This window comes from Monodon monoceros, unplaced genomic scaffold (assembly GCF_005190385.1).
Source record: "Monodon monoceros isolate NGI ecotype Baffin Bay Population unplaced genomic scaffold, NGI_Narwhal_1 Super_Scaffold_4, whole genome shotgun sequence".
NCBI lineage: Eukaryota > Metazoa > Chordata > Mammalia > Artiodactyla > Monodontidae > Monodon > Monodon monoceros.
Genome location: NW_021703781.1, coordinates 46,030,676 through 46,045,901, shown reverse-complemented (window position 1 = coordinate 46,045,901; position 15,226 = coordinate 46,030,676). Strand labels below are relative to the sequence as shown.

Genomic DNA, 15,226 nt, shown 5'->3' with positions numbered 1-15,226 from the left:
GCCTGAGTTGCCCTTGTTCTTCTCCTCGCCCCTTTCCCTTATGAGAGCTTGTCTTTCTGGGTTGGCGCTCAGGGCAGTCAGCTTGCCCTTTGAATCGCAGAGAAGCCGCCAGCTCGCTGGGCTTATTCGCAAGCGCGAGGTCTGGAGGCGTGGAGTTTGACAGCCCCGGAAAATCACAGCCTATTAAACGCTGTTTCCTCGCAGCCAATGAGAGGACCTGTTGGGAGGGACACACCCACTGATACCATGTGGGCCGGAACTATGTGGACCAATGAAGATTGGAGGTGAATTTTTTCGCGGAGTGGGGAGGTGGAGTTGAGGTTTCTAATAGTACTGTACAGTGCAGAATGCTGAAATGCGTTATTTCACAATCTAAAGCTTGTATACATGTTAGTTTGTGAAGAGTCCCTTCCCCGCTGGAAATTCTGAGATGCAAATTGTAGCTCGAGTTTACAACAGGATTTTCTTATCTGAGCTGAACTTAATTCAATTTGTTACCTCTTTCTGGGTCTCCTTAATGAAGCTTATAAATGGCAGAAAGCAAAGTAAGTAGAATGCATGCTAATAAGTGATTGCATTCAAACATGCACCTTTTGCATACAGGTTATTCTGTTTCACATAGGGAAATTGCTAGATATGCTTTGGATTCGTCTGTAAAAGCTTGATATTTGGCAAACAGCTTCACTTTTTTCTGTTTCTGTTTATCAACTTAGACTCTTAGCTTTTCTGCATTCAGTTAAAGTCTCTGAGACTTTGGAAAGCGTTTTAACTCGACTGTGGGACGCGGTAACTCTGATACTTGTATTTTGTAGGTCTGAAATGTTTCGGTTGAAAGTTAACGTCTTGTCGGGAACTTTGAACCCATACAGCAGATTGGCCACGGTTATAAGGAAGGCATCTAACACCTAAATTTCTGTTTATTTTTGTTTTTGAGTCTTGTTAGAAAATGACTTTCTTTATGGATTTAGCATTGATTCCTAATGATTTATTATCTTGTTTTACTTATTTTGAAGCCACATTTTAGTTATTTCTCTGATTTACATTAACAAACTGTATGAGAATTCACAATGTAAATAGCTAAAATATAACGAAAGAGAACTGCTTTGAGTATATAGTATTGCTAGCTTAAATGGTCTGTGTTTAACTGAGTGTATAATACCTCTTGAAGTAATTTTTGAGGAATTGAAAATACACTCTCTTAACAATAGCATGAAGGCAGAGAAAAAATAACCTTGAGCCTTAACTTTTGCTTGCAGATCCGCAGGAAGTATTATTCTAGAATACAGGAAAGTATAACTTTATGCCTATGTGCTTTGTCAGGTATTAGTTTTGTATTTTTTTAATGAAAACCATAGTTATTTTAAGTCTAGCGATCATACTTATTTATCTTTTAAAAAGAATTCCTCAAAATTGACTTTTCATTATCCTATCATGTTTTTTTTCTCAAATTTGAACAAACATTTCTGAAATAAATTTTATATGTTCTGAGCCACATCTGCTGTGTTGACTACCAAAATCTCTTAGTTAAAAGTAGGCTTAATTTAGTATCTTTATACCTTGCCTATTAGCATTCAAGTATCTTTTTACAAAAAAAAATACTGCCCAATCAGTTGATATTTAGGTAATCTAAGACAAATCTACTTAGACTCAAGCACATCCCTATTTTCTGATGACTGATAGATTTTTACCTAAGCAATTATTACAAAGAGTATTTACATGCTTTAAATGAAATTTGAGTATGTGGTTGATAGAAGCATCAAAGCTGGACAAATAATTAATTCCTACTTAAAGTTTGCAACTTCAAACTCCTGCTTCTGTCCAAACCAGAGGTGTTTTAGGGCAGCCAGATATCACTTCTCTCAGATAGGCACCTGGATTGCATATGTGAGTAGGTATGTTTCTGTTTGCTAATATTTTGGGTAGAGTGTGATAAACATTAAAAAACTTCATGTTTAAAAGCAATGAATGGAATGAAACAAACAATTCAGTAGTTTTTGATTATTTAAAAATTTTAAATCTGATCCCTCAGTGCAAGGACTAGTCACAACCTTGTAATCTAAAAATCAGAATAGTGGCAGGTTGATTTTGCTAAATCAGGAAATCTTGTCCACTCTTTTAATCAAAAGATCACCTCACCCAGTGTGCTTATTATCCTTGGAAAGCTTTTCCAAGACTTAACTGCTTCTTCAAGCTTTCTTGGTTACTCTAGCAACTGGGTGCCCTCAACCAAGTTAGCTCTCCTCTTGGAATGCTGGAGTCGGCTAGATGATCTTCAAGTATTGTTTCTTATACTGTACCTTCAGATTCTAAGATACTTCAGAGCTGATGGTTCTTTCTACATGACTTCTACACTAGTTATCCAGTCTGCCACATGGCTTAACGTTTTATTATTATTATTTTAAAAGTTTTTATTTTTGCCCTGTGCTGATTGTTCCATGTACGTTATTGGTCTTTTCTCCGCAATTAAGTTGGAAGTCTTATTATAGTTGGTAGTTTTTTTCATATGCTGTGCAACTTGGGTACAGATATTTGAGTATTTGATTGATGTTGATGAAAAAGGTACAGGTGACATCATCACCACCTCACTGAAGTAGCCATTTCCATCTGTACGACAGATGATGGCGAAAGTCCTTCAGTGGAGTTTCCATGAGGTCTCTATAGGGAGACTCCTTTCGCGTGCTCCTTAGTGCTCTGATGTTTTTGAAGCATACAAAAGTAGCTGACTCCTTATGGAGTCAACTCATATACCAAATATTTCTAAACTAATGATAGTCCTAGTAAAATGCCAAGAGCCTAATGTTTGTAAATGGTGTAGTTATTCAAACTCTGGAGGGCTTGAGTGTGAATTGCAGCTGGATGACCTGGGGCCATTTATTTAACCTCTGTGCTTCAGTTTCAGTATTGGTAAGATGGAGCTAATCATACAACCTCACCAGGTTGCTGTGAGGATTAAATAAGATAATATGTATATAAAGAACTTAGATTCCTGCTTGGCACATAGCAGTTATTCAGTAAACGCCAGCTGTCATCACCGCCATATAGAACACTGTCCACCACTAACCCACAGGACAAGACGACTGAGCTGGCAGAGACACCTCAGAATGACTTCCTTACTTAAAAAGGAGGGGGGGGGCTACAATAAGAAAGACCAAAAAGTTTTATTTGATTAACTATGACACTCCTAGCCCCACAATTACCTTTTTCCCCCCTTTGCCTCCCAAAATATTGGGTAATACAAAAATGGAGGAAAAAAGCAGGAAAAAGTACTCACAGTACCATCACTCAGAGAAAATGACTGTTTAAAATGTGCTAAAGGTAATTTTGGATCACCCTAAGATAAGATTTTGATAACTTTTTTTTATTGGACTGTATTTGATTTACAATGTTGTATTAGTTTCAGGTGTACAGCAAAGTGATTCAGTTATACATATACTTATATCTATTCTTTTTCAAATTCTTTTCCCATTTAGATTATTACAGAATATTGAGCAGAATTCCCTATGCTATATAGTAGGTCCTTGTTGATTATCTGTTTTAAATATAGTAGTATGTATATGTCAGTCCCCAACTCCCAATTTATCCTTTTTTATTTAAAAATGTTAGCAAAAGCATTTTCTTACAGCATTAGAGCATCATTTGCAATGGTTGTATTATATTCCCAATGTTCCATTATATAGATATACCATAATTTATTTAACCTGTCTCTCATAGCTTTAGGCTGCAGCTAGAGTCTCTAAACATCATAAACAGTTCTGCAGCAACAACTTTGTACATAACTCTTTATTTTTGATGAAATTGGTGAATATGTACTTTTTGGAGAAGGAACAGAAATGGCACAAAGGAGTATGTAGCTGTTGCCTTGAAATCCTGGATATTTTATTCATTTAGTTTCTTTTTTCAGCTTTATTGAGGTATAATTGACATTTAAAATGGCAATATATTTAAAGTGTAGAACATGATGATTTAATATATGCATGCATTATGACAAGATTCCCATCATCAAGTTAAGAAATACATCCATCACCTCATATATTTACATTTTCATGAAAACACTTAATTCTGCTTTCTTAGCAAATTTCAGTTATACAATACAGTGTTATCAACTATAGTTACCATGTTTACATTAAATCCTCAGACCTTACTCATCTTATAACTGAAAGCCTGTACCCTTTTACCGGGCTCTCCCTATTTCCCTCACTACCACCACCCCAGTCCCTGGCAACCATTGTTATTCAACTCTGTTTCTATGAGTTCCACTTATTTTTTTTTAAGTTTCCATATATAAATGATACCACACACTGTTTGTCTTTCTCTGTCTGGCTTATTTCAGTTAGCATAATGCCCTCCAGCTTCATCCATGTTGTTGTAAATGACAGGATTTCCTTCTTTCTCATGGTTGAATAATATTCTATTGTGCACATATATGCCACACTTTATTCATTCATCCATCAGCGGACACTTAGGTTGTTTCCATACCTGGATATTTTAGACTCTAAGAATGCTTGGAGACAAGCCACACTAGTGAAGAGAGGAGAAAAATGCAAAGGAGGTAATTGTTTGAGCCAGCAAACACTATGCTGCAGAAAGCTAAATACCTGAGTACCATCAGAAGACTCAAGGATGTGAGCTGCGCTCTTCCGTCCCAGTGTGTAGCAACAGGCAAAAATAAGGGATGGATCAGTGCCTGCAGCCTCCTGGTGGAAGTTCCGAATTCTGAGATTCTCCAGACAGAAAAATAGCAGAAGATGGGTGAGAGTTCATTATGCATGTAACACATTCGTGGGTGCAAACTGAAGAAACCCTAACCTGTTACCGGTTTTAGCTAGCCACCATTGTCAAAGTGTAAGGCTTCACTTTTCTAAATATTGGGATATTTACCTTTGGCACTTAGAATTTCCCCTACTTCTGAGTCAGGCTAATTAGAAAACCCAGGATAAAAAGATAAACAGGTAGAATTTTCTGGTTGTATCTGCATAGAGTGTGAATATATATGCATTTTTAAAAACAATCAGAACTTCTAGATGGACAGGGAACTTTGCGAATCGAGAACAAAAGACTAAAATGGAAAGCGAGGGCACATTCTAGATTGCTCCCTTCTAGGGTGTGGTCAGATTTCTAAGTTTGTCAATGAAGTTATGAATTGTACAATGCACATTTGAACTGGAGATTTAAGAATTTAATGGCCCAAGTGTTCAGTGTCTAAGTGGTTAAGTCAGATATCAGGATTTATTAGGGACATGAACACCGCTTTTCCCCAAAAGGCCAGTAAGTGAATTTCAACGTTAATACAAAGCATATTTTGTTCGGCATAGTAACAAAAGATGGAAAAAGTACTGTTACTTTTTAACATGTCGGACATTCAATAAGTGAATGAAACAAACTCCAGCCTGGTGTTTGGAGACATAATTGGTAGGTAAACACAGAGTACTGGTTTTAATTAACAGGTTTGAGGTTGGTTTTTTTATCTGTCTGATAGCCTGACTTTTAATAGTGTGTGTTATGTTTTAATACAAACCAATAAGCATGAAAATCAATCAAGGTTTGACTTCCATTATATTCAATTATGTGCTTTAGCTTTACTGTGTAGGCCAGTGTTCACCTTGGGATGACAATATTCTGAATCAGATAGGGCACACAGAATTTCTTTAGTTTTTTTTAACATCTTTTTTTTTTTTTGCGGTACGTGGGCCTCTCACTCTTGTGGGCTCTCCCGTTGCGGAGCACAGGCTCCGGACGCGCAGGCTCAGCGGCCATGGCTCACGGGCCCAGCCGCTCTGCGGCATGTGGGATCTTCCTGGACCGGGGCACGAACCTGTGTCTCCTGCATCGGCAGGCGGACTCTCAACCACTGTGCCACCAGGGAAGCCCTAACATCTTTATTGGAGTATAATTCCTTTACAATGGTGTGTTAGTTTCTGCTTTATAACAAAGAGAATCAGCTATACATATGTCCACATATCTCCTCCCTCTTGCATCTCCCTCCCACCCTCCCTATCCCACCCCTCTAGGCAGTCACAAAGCACCGAGCTGATCTCCTTGTGCTATGCGGCTGCTTCCTACTATCTGTTGTACATTTGGTAGTGTATATATGTAAATGCTAGTCTCTCACTTAGTCTCACCTTACCCTTCCCACTCGGCGTGTCCTCAAGTCCATTCTCTACGTCTGCGTATTTATTCCTGTCCTGCCCCTAGGTTCTTCATAACCTTTTTTTTTTTTTTTTTTGGATTCCATGTATATGTGTTAGCATACAGTATTTGTTTTTCTCTTTCTGACTTACTTCACTCTGTATGACAGACTCTAGGTTCACCCACCTCACTACAAATAACTCAGTTTCGTTCCTTTTTATGGCTGAGTAATATTCCGTTGTATATAAGTGCCACATCTTCTTTATCCATTCATCTGTCAATGGACACTTAGGTTGCTTACATGTACTGGCTATTGTAAATAGAGCTGCAGTGAACATTGTGGTACATGACTCTATTTGAATTATGGTTTTCTCAGGGTATATACCCAGTAGTGGGATTACTGGGTCGTATGGTAGTTCTATTTTTAATTTTTTAAGGAAGCTCCATACTGTTCTCCATAGTGGCTGTATCAATTTACATTCCTACCAACAGTGCAAGAGGGTTTCCTTTTCTCCACACCCTGTCCAGCATTTATTGTTTGTAGATTTTTTCATGATGGCCATTCTGACTGGTGTGAGGTGATACCTCATTGTAGTATTGATTTGCATTTCTCTAATGATTAGTGATGTTGAGCATCCTTTTATGTGTTTGTTGGCAATGTGTATAACTTCTTTGGAAAAATGTCTATTTAGGTCTTCTGCCCATTTTTGGATTGGGTTCTTTGTTTTTTTGATATTGAGCTGCATGAGCTGCTTGTAAATTTTGAAGATTAATCCTTTGTCAGTTGCTTCTAGGAGGTGTGTCAAAAAGGATCTTGCTATGATTTATGTCATTGAGTGTTCTGCCTATGTTTTCCTCTAAGAGTTTTATTGTGTCTGGCCTTACATTTAGGTCTTTAATCCATTTGAGTTTATTTTTGTGTCTGGTGTTAGGGAGTCTTCTAATTTCATTCTTTTACATGTAGCTGTCCAGTTTTCCCAGCACCGCTTTTTGAAGAGGCTGTCTTTTCTCCATTGTATATTCTTGCCTCCTTTATCAAAAATAAGGTGAGCATATATGTGTGGGTTTATTTCTGGGCTTTCTATCCTGTTCCGTTGATCTATATTTCTGTTTTTGTGCCAGTACCATACTGTCTTGATTACTGTAGCTTTGTAGTATAGTCTGAAGTCAGGGAGCCTGATTCCTCCAGCTCCATTTTTCTTTCTCAAGGTTGCTTCGGCTATTCAGGGTCCTTTGTGTTTCCATACAAATTGTGAAATTTTTTGTTCTAGTTCTGTGAAAAATGCCATTGGTAGTTTGATAAGGATTGCATTGAATCTGTAGATTTCTTTGGGTAATATAGTCATTTTCACAATGTTGATTCTTCCAGTCCAAGAATATGGTATATCTCACCATCTGTTTGTATCATCTTTAATTTCTTTCATCAGTGTCTTATACTTTTCTGCATACAGGTCTTTTGTCTCCTTAGGTAGGTTTATTCCTAGGTGTTTTATTCTTTTTGTTGCAATGGTAAATGGGAGTATTTCCTTAATTTCTCTTTCAGATTTTTCGTCAGTAGTGTATAGGAATGCAAGATATTTCTATCCATTGATTTTGTATCCTGCTACTTTGCCAAATTCATTGATTGATTAGCTCTAGTAGTTTTCTGGTAGCATCTTTAGGATTCTCTATGTATAGTATCATGTCATCTGCAAACAGTGACAGCTTTACTTCTTCTTTTCTCATTTGGATTCCTTTTATTTCTTTTTCTTCTCTGATTGCTGTGGCAAAAACTTCCAAAACTGTGTTGAATAATAGTGGTGAGAGTGGACAACCTTCTCTTGTTCCTGACCTTAGAGGAAATGATTTCAGTTTTTCACCATTGAGAGTGATGTTGGCTGTGGGTTTGTCATGTATGGCCTTTATTATGTTGAGGTAAGTTCCCTCTATGCCTACTTTCTGCAGGGTTTTTATCATAAACGGGTGTTGAACTTTGTCAAAAGCTTTTTCTGCATCTATTGAGATGATCATACAGTTTTTATTCTTTAATTTGTTATTATGGTTTATCACATTGATTGATTTGCATGTATTGAAGAATCCTTGCATTCCTGGGATAAACCCCACTTGATCATGGTGTATGTTCCTTTTAATGTGCTGTTGGATTCTGTTTACTAGTATTTTGTTCAGGATTTTTGCATCTGTGTTCATCAGTGATATTGGCCTGTAGTTTTCTTTCTTTCTAACATCTTTGTCTGATTTTGGTATCAAGGTGACAGTGGCCTCAAAGAATGAGTTTGGGAATGTTCCTCCCTCTATTATATTTTGGAAGAGTTAGAGAAGGATAGGTGTTAGCTATTGATAGAATTCGCCTGTGAAGCCATGTGGTCTTTTGTTTGTTGGAAGGTTTTTAATCACAGTCTCAATTGCAGGGCTTGTGATTGGTCTGTTTATATTTTCTATTCCTTCCTGGCTCAGTCTCGGAAGGTTGTGCTTTTCTAAAAATTTGTCCATTTCTTCCAGGTTGTCCATTTTATTGGCATAGAGTTGCTTGTAGTAATCTATCATCCTTTGTATTTCTGCAGTGTCAGTTGTTACTTCTCCTTTTTCATTTCTAATTCTATTGATTTGAGTCTTTTCCCTTTTTTTCTTGATCAGTCTGGCTAAAGGTTTATCAATTTGTTTATCTTTTCAAAGAACCCGCTTTTAGTTTTATTGATCTTTGCTATTGTTTCCTTCATTTCTTTTTCATTTATTTCTGAGCTGATCTTTATGATTTCTTTCCTTCTGCTAACTTTGGGATTTTTTTTTTCTTCTTTCTCTAATTGCTTTAGGTGTAGGGTTAGGTTGTTTATTTGAGATGTTTGTTGTTTCTTGAGGTAGGATTGTATTGCTATAAACTTCCCTCTTAGAACTGCTTTTGCTGCATCCCATAGGTTTTGGGTTGTCATGTTTTCATTGTCATTTGTTTCTAAGTATTTTTTGATTTCCTCTTTGATTTCTTCAGTGATCTCTTGGTTATTTAGTAATGTATTGTTTAGCCTCCGTTGTTTGTATTTTTTTGCAGATTTTTTTCCTGTAATTGATATCTAGTCTCATACTGTTGTCAGAAAAGATACTTGATACAATTTCAATTTTCTCAAATTTACCAAGGCTTGATTTGTGACCCAAGATATGATCTATCCTGGAGAATGTTCCATGAGCACTTGAGAAGAAAGTGTATTCTGTTGTTTTTGGATGGAATGTTCTATAAATATCAATTAAGTCCATCTGGTCTAGTGTGTCATTCAAAGCTTGTTTCCTTATTTATTTTCATTTTGAATGATCTGTGCATTGGTGAAAGTGGGGTGTTAAAGTCCCCTACTATGATTGTGTTACTGTCAATTTCCCCTTTTATGGCTGTCAGCATTTGCCTTATGTATTGAGGTGCTCCTATGTTGGGTGCATAAATATTTGCAATTGCTATATCTTTCTTGGCTTGATCCCTTAATCATTATGCCCTGTCCTTCTTTGTCTCTTGTAGTAGTCTTTATTTTAAAGTCTGTTTTGTCTGATATCAGAATTGCTTCTCCAGCTTTCTTTTGATTTCCATTTGTATGGAATATCTTTTTCCATCCCCTCACTCTTAGTCTGTGTGTGTTCCAAGGTCTGAAGTGGGTCTCTTGTCGACAGCATATATACAGGTCTTGTTTTTGTATCCATTCAGCCAGTCTATGTCTTTTGATTGGAGCATTTAATCCATTTACATTTAAGGTAGTTATCGATATGTATGTTCCCATTATCATTTTCTTAATTGTTTTGTGTTTGTTATTGTACGTCTTTTCCTTCTCTTGTGTTTCCTGCCTAGAGAAGTTCCTTTAGCGTTTGTTGTAAAGCCAGTTTGGTGGTGCTGAATTCTCTTAGCTTTTGCTTGTCTGTAAAGGTTTTCATTTCTCCATCGAATCTGAATGAGATCCTTGCTGGATATAGTAATCTTGGTTGTAGGTTTTTCCCTTTCATCACTTTAAATATGTCCTGCCACTCGCTTCTGGCTTGCAGAGTTTCTGCTGAAAGATCAGCTGTTAACCTTATGGGGATTCCCTTGTATGTTATTTGTTGCTTTTCCCATGCTGCTTTTAATAATTTTTCTTTGCATTTAATTTTTGATAGTTTGATTAATATGTGTCTTGGCGTGTTTTTCTTGGATTTATCCTGTGTAGGACTCTCTGCACTTCCTGGACTTGATTGACTATGTCCTTTCTCATATTAGGGAAGTTTTCGACTATAATCTCTTCAAATATTTTCTCAGTCCCTTTCTATTTCTCTTCTTCTTCGGGACCACTATAATTCGAATGTTGGTGTGTTAAATGTTGTCCCAGAGGTCTCTGAGACTGTCCTCAATTCTTTTCATTCTTTTTTCTTTATTCTGCTCCCTAGCAGTTATTTCCACTATTTTATCTTCCAGGTCACCTATCCATTTTTCTGCCTCAGTTATTCTGCTATTGATTCCTTCTAGAGAATTTTTAATTTCATTTATTGTGTTGTTCATTATTGTTTGTTTGCTCTTTAGTTCTTCTAGGTCCTTGTTAAACGTTTCTTGTATTTTCTCCATTCTGTTTCCAAGATTTTGGATCATCTTTACCATCATTACTCTGAATTCTTTTTCAGGTAGACTGTCTATTTCCTCTTCATTTATTTGGTCTTGTGGGTTTTAACCTTGCTCCTTCATCTGCTGTGTGTTTCTCTGTCTTCTCATTTTGCTTCACTTACTGTGTTTGGGGTCTCCTTTTCGCAGGCTGCAGGTTTGTAGTTCACATTGGTTTCGGTGTCTGCCCACAGTGGCTAAGGTTGGTTCAGTGGGTTGTGTAGGCTTCCTGGTGGAGGGGCCTGGTGCCCGTATTCCGGTGGACGATGCTGGATCTTGTCTTTCTGGTGGGCAGGACCATGTCCAGTGGTGTGTTTTGGGGTGTCTGTGACCTTATTATGATTTTAGGCAGCCTCTCTGCTAATGGGTGTGATTGTATTCCTGTCTTGCTAGTTGTTTGGCATGGGGTGTCCATCACTGTAGCTTGCTCATCGTTGAGTGGAGCTAGGTCTTAGCGTTGAGATGGAGATCTCTGGGAGAGTTTTTGCCGTTTGATACTACATGGAGCCGGGAGTTCTCTGCTTGACCAGTGTCCTGAACTCAGCTCTCCCACCTCAGAGGCACAGGCCTGACACCTGGCCAGAGCACCAAAACCCTGTCAGCCACACAGCTCAGAAGAAAAGGGAGAGAAAAAGAAAGCAAGAAAGAAAAGAAAATGAAAGAAAAGAAAGTTATTAAAATAAAAAATAAATTATTAAAAATAAGAAAAATTTAAAAGTAATAAAGTAAAAGAAAGAAGAGAGCAACCAAACCAAAAGACAAGTCCACCAATGATAACAAGCCCTAAAAACTATACAAAAAAAAAACCAAAATGAAAAAAAACAGACAGAACCCTAGGACAAATGGTAAAAGCAAAGCTATACGGACAAAATCACACAAAGAAGCATACACATACACATTCACAAAAAGATAAAAAGAAAAAAAAACCATATATATATATATATATTAAAAAAAAAAAACAGGAAGAGAGCAACCAAATCAATAAACCAATCTACCAATGATAATAAACTCTAAATACTAAACTAAGATAAACATGAGACCAGAAACAAATTAGGTGCAGAAAGCAAACCCCAAGTTACAATTGCTCCCAAAGTCCACCACCTCAATTTTGGGATGATTCGTTGTCTATTCAGGTATTCCACAGGTGGAGGGTACATCAAGTTGATTGCGGAGATTTATTCCGCTGCTCCTGAGCCTGCTGGGAGAGATTTCCCTTTCTCTTCTTTGTTTGCATAGCTCCTGGGGTTCAGCTTTGGATTAGCCCCACCTCTGTGTATAGGTCGCCTGAGGGCGTCTGTTCCCGCCCCGACAGGATGCGGTTAAAGTAGCAGCTGATTCTGGGGCTCTGACTCACTCAGGCCGGGGGGAGGGAGGGGTACGGAGTGCGGGGCGAGCCTGAGGTGGCAGAGGCAGCGTGACATTGCAGCAGCCTGAGGAGCACCGTGTGTTCTCCCAGGGACGTTGTCCCTGGATCACACGACCCTGGAAGCGGCAGGCTGCCCAGACTCCTGGAAGGGGAGGTGTAGATAGTGACCTGTGCTTGCACACAGGGTTCTTGGTGGCTGCAGCAGCAGCCTTAGCATCTCTTTCCCGTCTCTTGTGTCTGAGCTGATAGCCGCAGCTCGCGCCCATCTGTGGAGCTTGTTTAGGCGGTACTCTGAATCCCCTGTCCTCGTGCACCCCGAAACAATGGTCTCTTGCCTCTAAGGCAGCTCTAGACTTTTTCCCGGACTCCTGCCCAGTTAGCTGTGTCGCACTAGCCCCCTTCAGGCTGTGTTCACGCAGCCAACCCCAGTCCTTTCCCTGGGGTCTGACCTCCGAAGCCCGAGCCTCAGCTCCCAGCCCCCGCCTGCCCCGGCGGGTGAGCAGACAAGCTTCTCGGGCTGGTGAGTGCTGGTCGGCACCGGTCCTCTGTGTGGGAATCTCTCCGCTTTGCCCTCCGCACCCCTGTGGCTGTGCTCTCCACCGCGGCCCCGAAGCTCCCCTCTCCGCCACCCGCAGTCTCCACCCGCAAAGGGGCTTCCTAGTGTGTGGGAACCTTTCCTCCTTCACAGCTCCCTCCTACTGGTGCAGGTCCCATCCCTATTCTTTTGTCTCTGTTTTTTCTTTTTTCTTTTGCCCTACCCAGGTACGTGGGGGGTTTCTTGCCTTTTGGGAAGTCTGAGGTCTTCTGCCAGCATTCAGTAGTTGTTCTGTAGGAGCTGTTCCACATGTAGATGTATTTCTAATCTATCTGTGGGGAGGAAGGTGATCTCCACATCTTACTCCTCCGCCATCTTAAAGGTCCCCCCCAGAATTTCTAAGTAGACCTTTTCTCTAGTTAGTGCAGCCGTCAATGGTAATCGTATCTCATTACTTAATTTAAGACATCTTTTATATGCTTAGAGTTGTTTAATCATACACGTGTACGTGTGGGACTGTTTTTTGTCCTTGGGAATATATTTGAACGCAGCCGATGATTCCACGGGATAAGGGAATGTTATTTTTAGGGGCAGTTACATCAAAATAATGATCTGGGCCTCTAACAGATTTCTCTATGGTTTGGAAAGCGGGTGAAAAGACTCATGACAGTAATGGATACTTATGGTAGTCACTTTGATTGACCGAGTAATTAGCGTAGCTATTATTTTGCAACAACTATGTGTCCCATTGCTAAAGCATGTGATTACCACTCGCACACTCCATCTTACAGATGGGGAAAGCAAGGCCCAGAGAAGTGAAGCAAGCTGCCTGAAGTCTGAATGGCAGAGCCAGAATTCAAAAACAAGTCTAACTCCATTGCCAGCTAGCCAGCTTTCTTTTATGCCACATTCAGCCTATTATTTTGCGAAAAGGAAGTGCATTCTGTAAAACTTGTAGAAGAGATAAGTGTGTGCAGTTGGTACACCTTTGGCAAAAAGCTCATTCATGTATTTGTGGAACTAACAGTAGCCAACATTTAGAGATGCTTACTCTGTGCCAGGAAGGCACACAGTACATGGATTATCTCATCCAACACTCCCAGCACCCTGTGAGATAGGTACTGCTCTAGATTGAATGCTTGTGTCCCCCCAAAATTCAGATATTGTAATCCTAACCCCCAAGGTAATGGTATTAAGAAGTGGGGTCTTTGGGAGGTAATGAGGTCACGAGGATGAGACCAGAGAGTTCTCTAGAGGTTACAGCACAAAAGAGACAGCTGTCTAGGAATCGGGCTCTCACCAGACACCGAATCTGCCAGTGCCTTGATCTTGGATTCCAGGACTGTGAGAAATAAGTTTCTGTAATTTATAAGCTACCCAGTCTACGGTATCCTGTGACAGCAGCCTGAACAGCCTGAGACAGGTACCATCACGACCTTCCTTCTGCAGATGAAGAAACTGTGCGAGGGCTCCCGGACTCGGGAAGACGGAGCTCAGATTTGGACTCTGCTGGGCCAGGGGACCAGATTCAGGACCCTAGTGGATTCCTAGGACGTGTCGGTAGTGTTTTGTAGTGGAAGGAGTTTTGGAGCCACCAGATCTGTATTCAGAGCCTCGTTCTACTACTTACTAACCAGTGTAGCCTCAGTTGAGATGCTTAACTTCTCAGAGGCTCACTTTGTTGACTAGAAATAACTGGTGTCCATCTTACCACTCGTGAGGACCAGACATCAAAAATGTAGATAAAGTCTATAGTAGAATGCCTAGACCCTGATATGTGCATAGTAAAAGATATTTTACTATTAATACTAGCTGCTATTCATAAATGGTATTTAATATTAATATTTTTGCTATTGTTTAGTCACAGAAGCTTTCAAAACTTTCTGAAATCTCAGGATTTTCATCAACTCATCTTGCTCCAACTGAAAACCTTTGGGGACTGGGTTTCAGGGTATCCTCCAACCTGTTCTGACATCACCTCCTGAATGGAAGCTTCCCTAATTCCCTCTGAGGTTTCTGGAGGCAGGACACATGGCCTGTGTGTCAGGTCTTTATCTCATTGTCACTTTCATAGATTACTCCATTGCAACTCCTGAGACCAAGTACAAGCATGCCCTGCCTGAGAGTGATGTTGGCAACTTTGTGGATAAGAAGACTGTGTAATTTATTTTACTGCTAATCTAGTGTCACGACAAAGTTATTTTTAAAACAGGAAGTATCTTTCTTTGATCTTTACTGTTTGATATCTCAGCCCTTGTGTGAGGCAGATAGGCACCAAAGAGAGGAGAAAGATTAGGAAAGGGAGCGCTTTTCCTTTATAAAAGCTGCATGAGTTGAACACGGCTTCAGAATTCAGAACAGCCGCATCTAGTTCTTAGGCCTAGGTGTTTTTTTTTCTATTTTATCTTTTTATTTTATTTATTTTTTTAACATCTTTATTGGAGTATAATTGCTTTACAATGCTGTTAGTTTCTGCTTTATAACAGAGTGAATCAGCTATACATATACATATGTTCCCATATCTCCTCCCTCTTGTCTCCCTATCCAACACCTCTAGGTAGACACAAAGCACGGAGCTGATCTCCCTGTGCTATGCGGC

General features: G+C 39.4%; 1 protein-coding gene across 3 annotated transcripts in view; it reads left to right on the top strand.

Annotated features, from left to right (window-relative positions):
* The window catches only part of PANK1 (pantothenate kinase 1), a 109,835-nt gene that overhangs the window by 41,699 nt on the left and 52,910 nt on the right, over window positions 1-15,226 (top strand). The gene's annotated exons all lie outside the window — the stretch shown is intronic.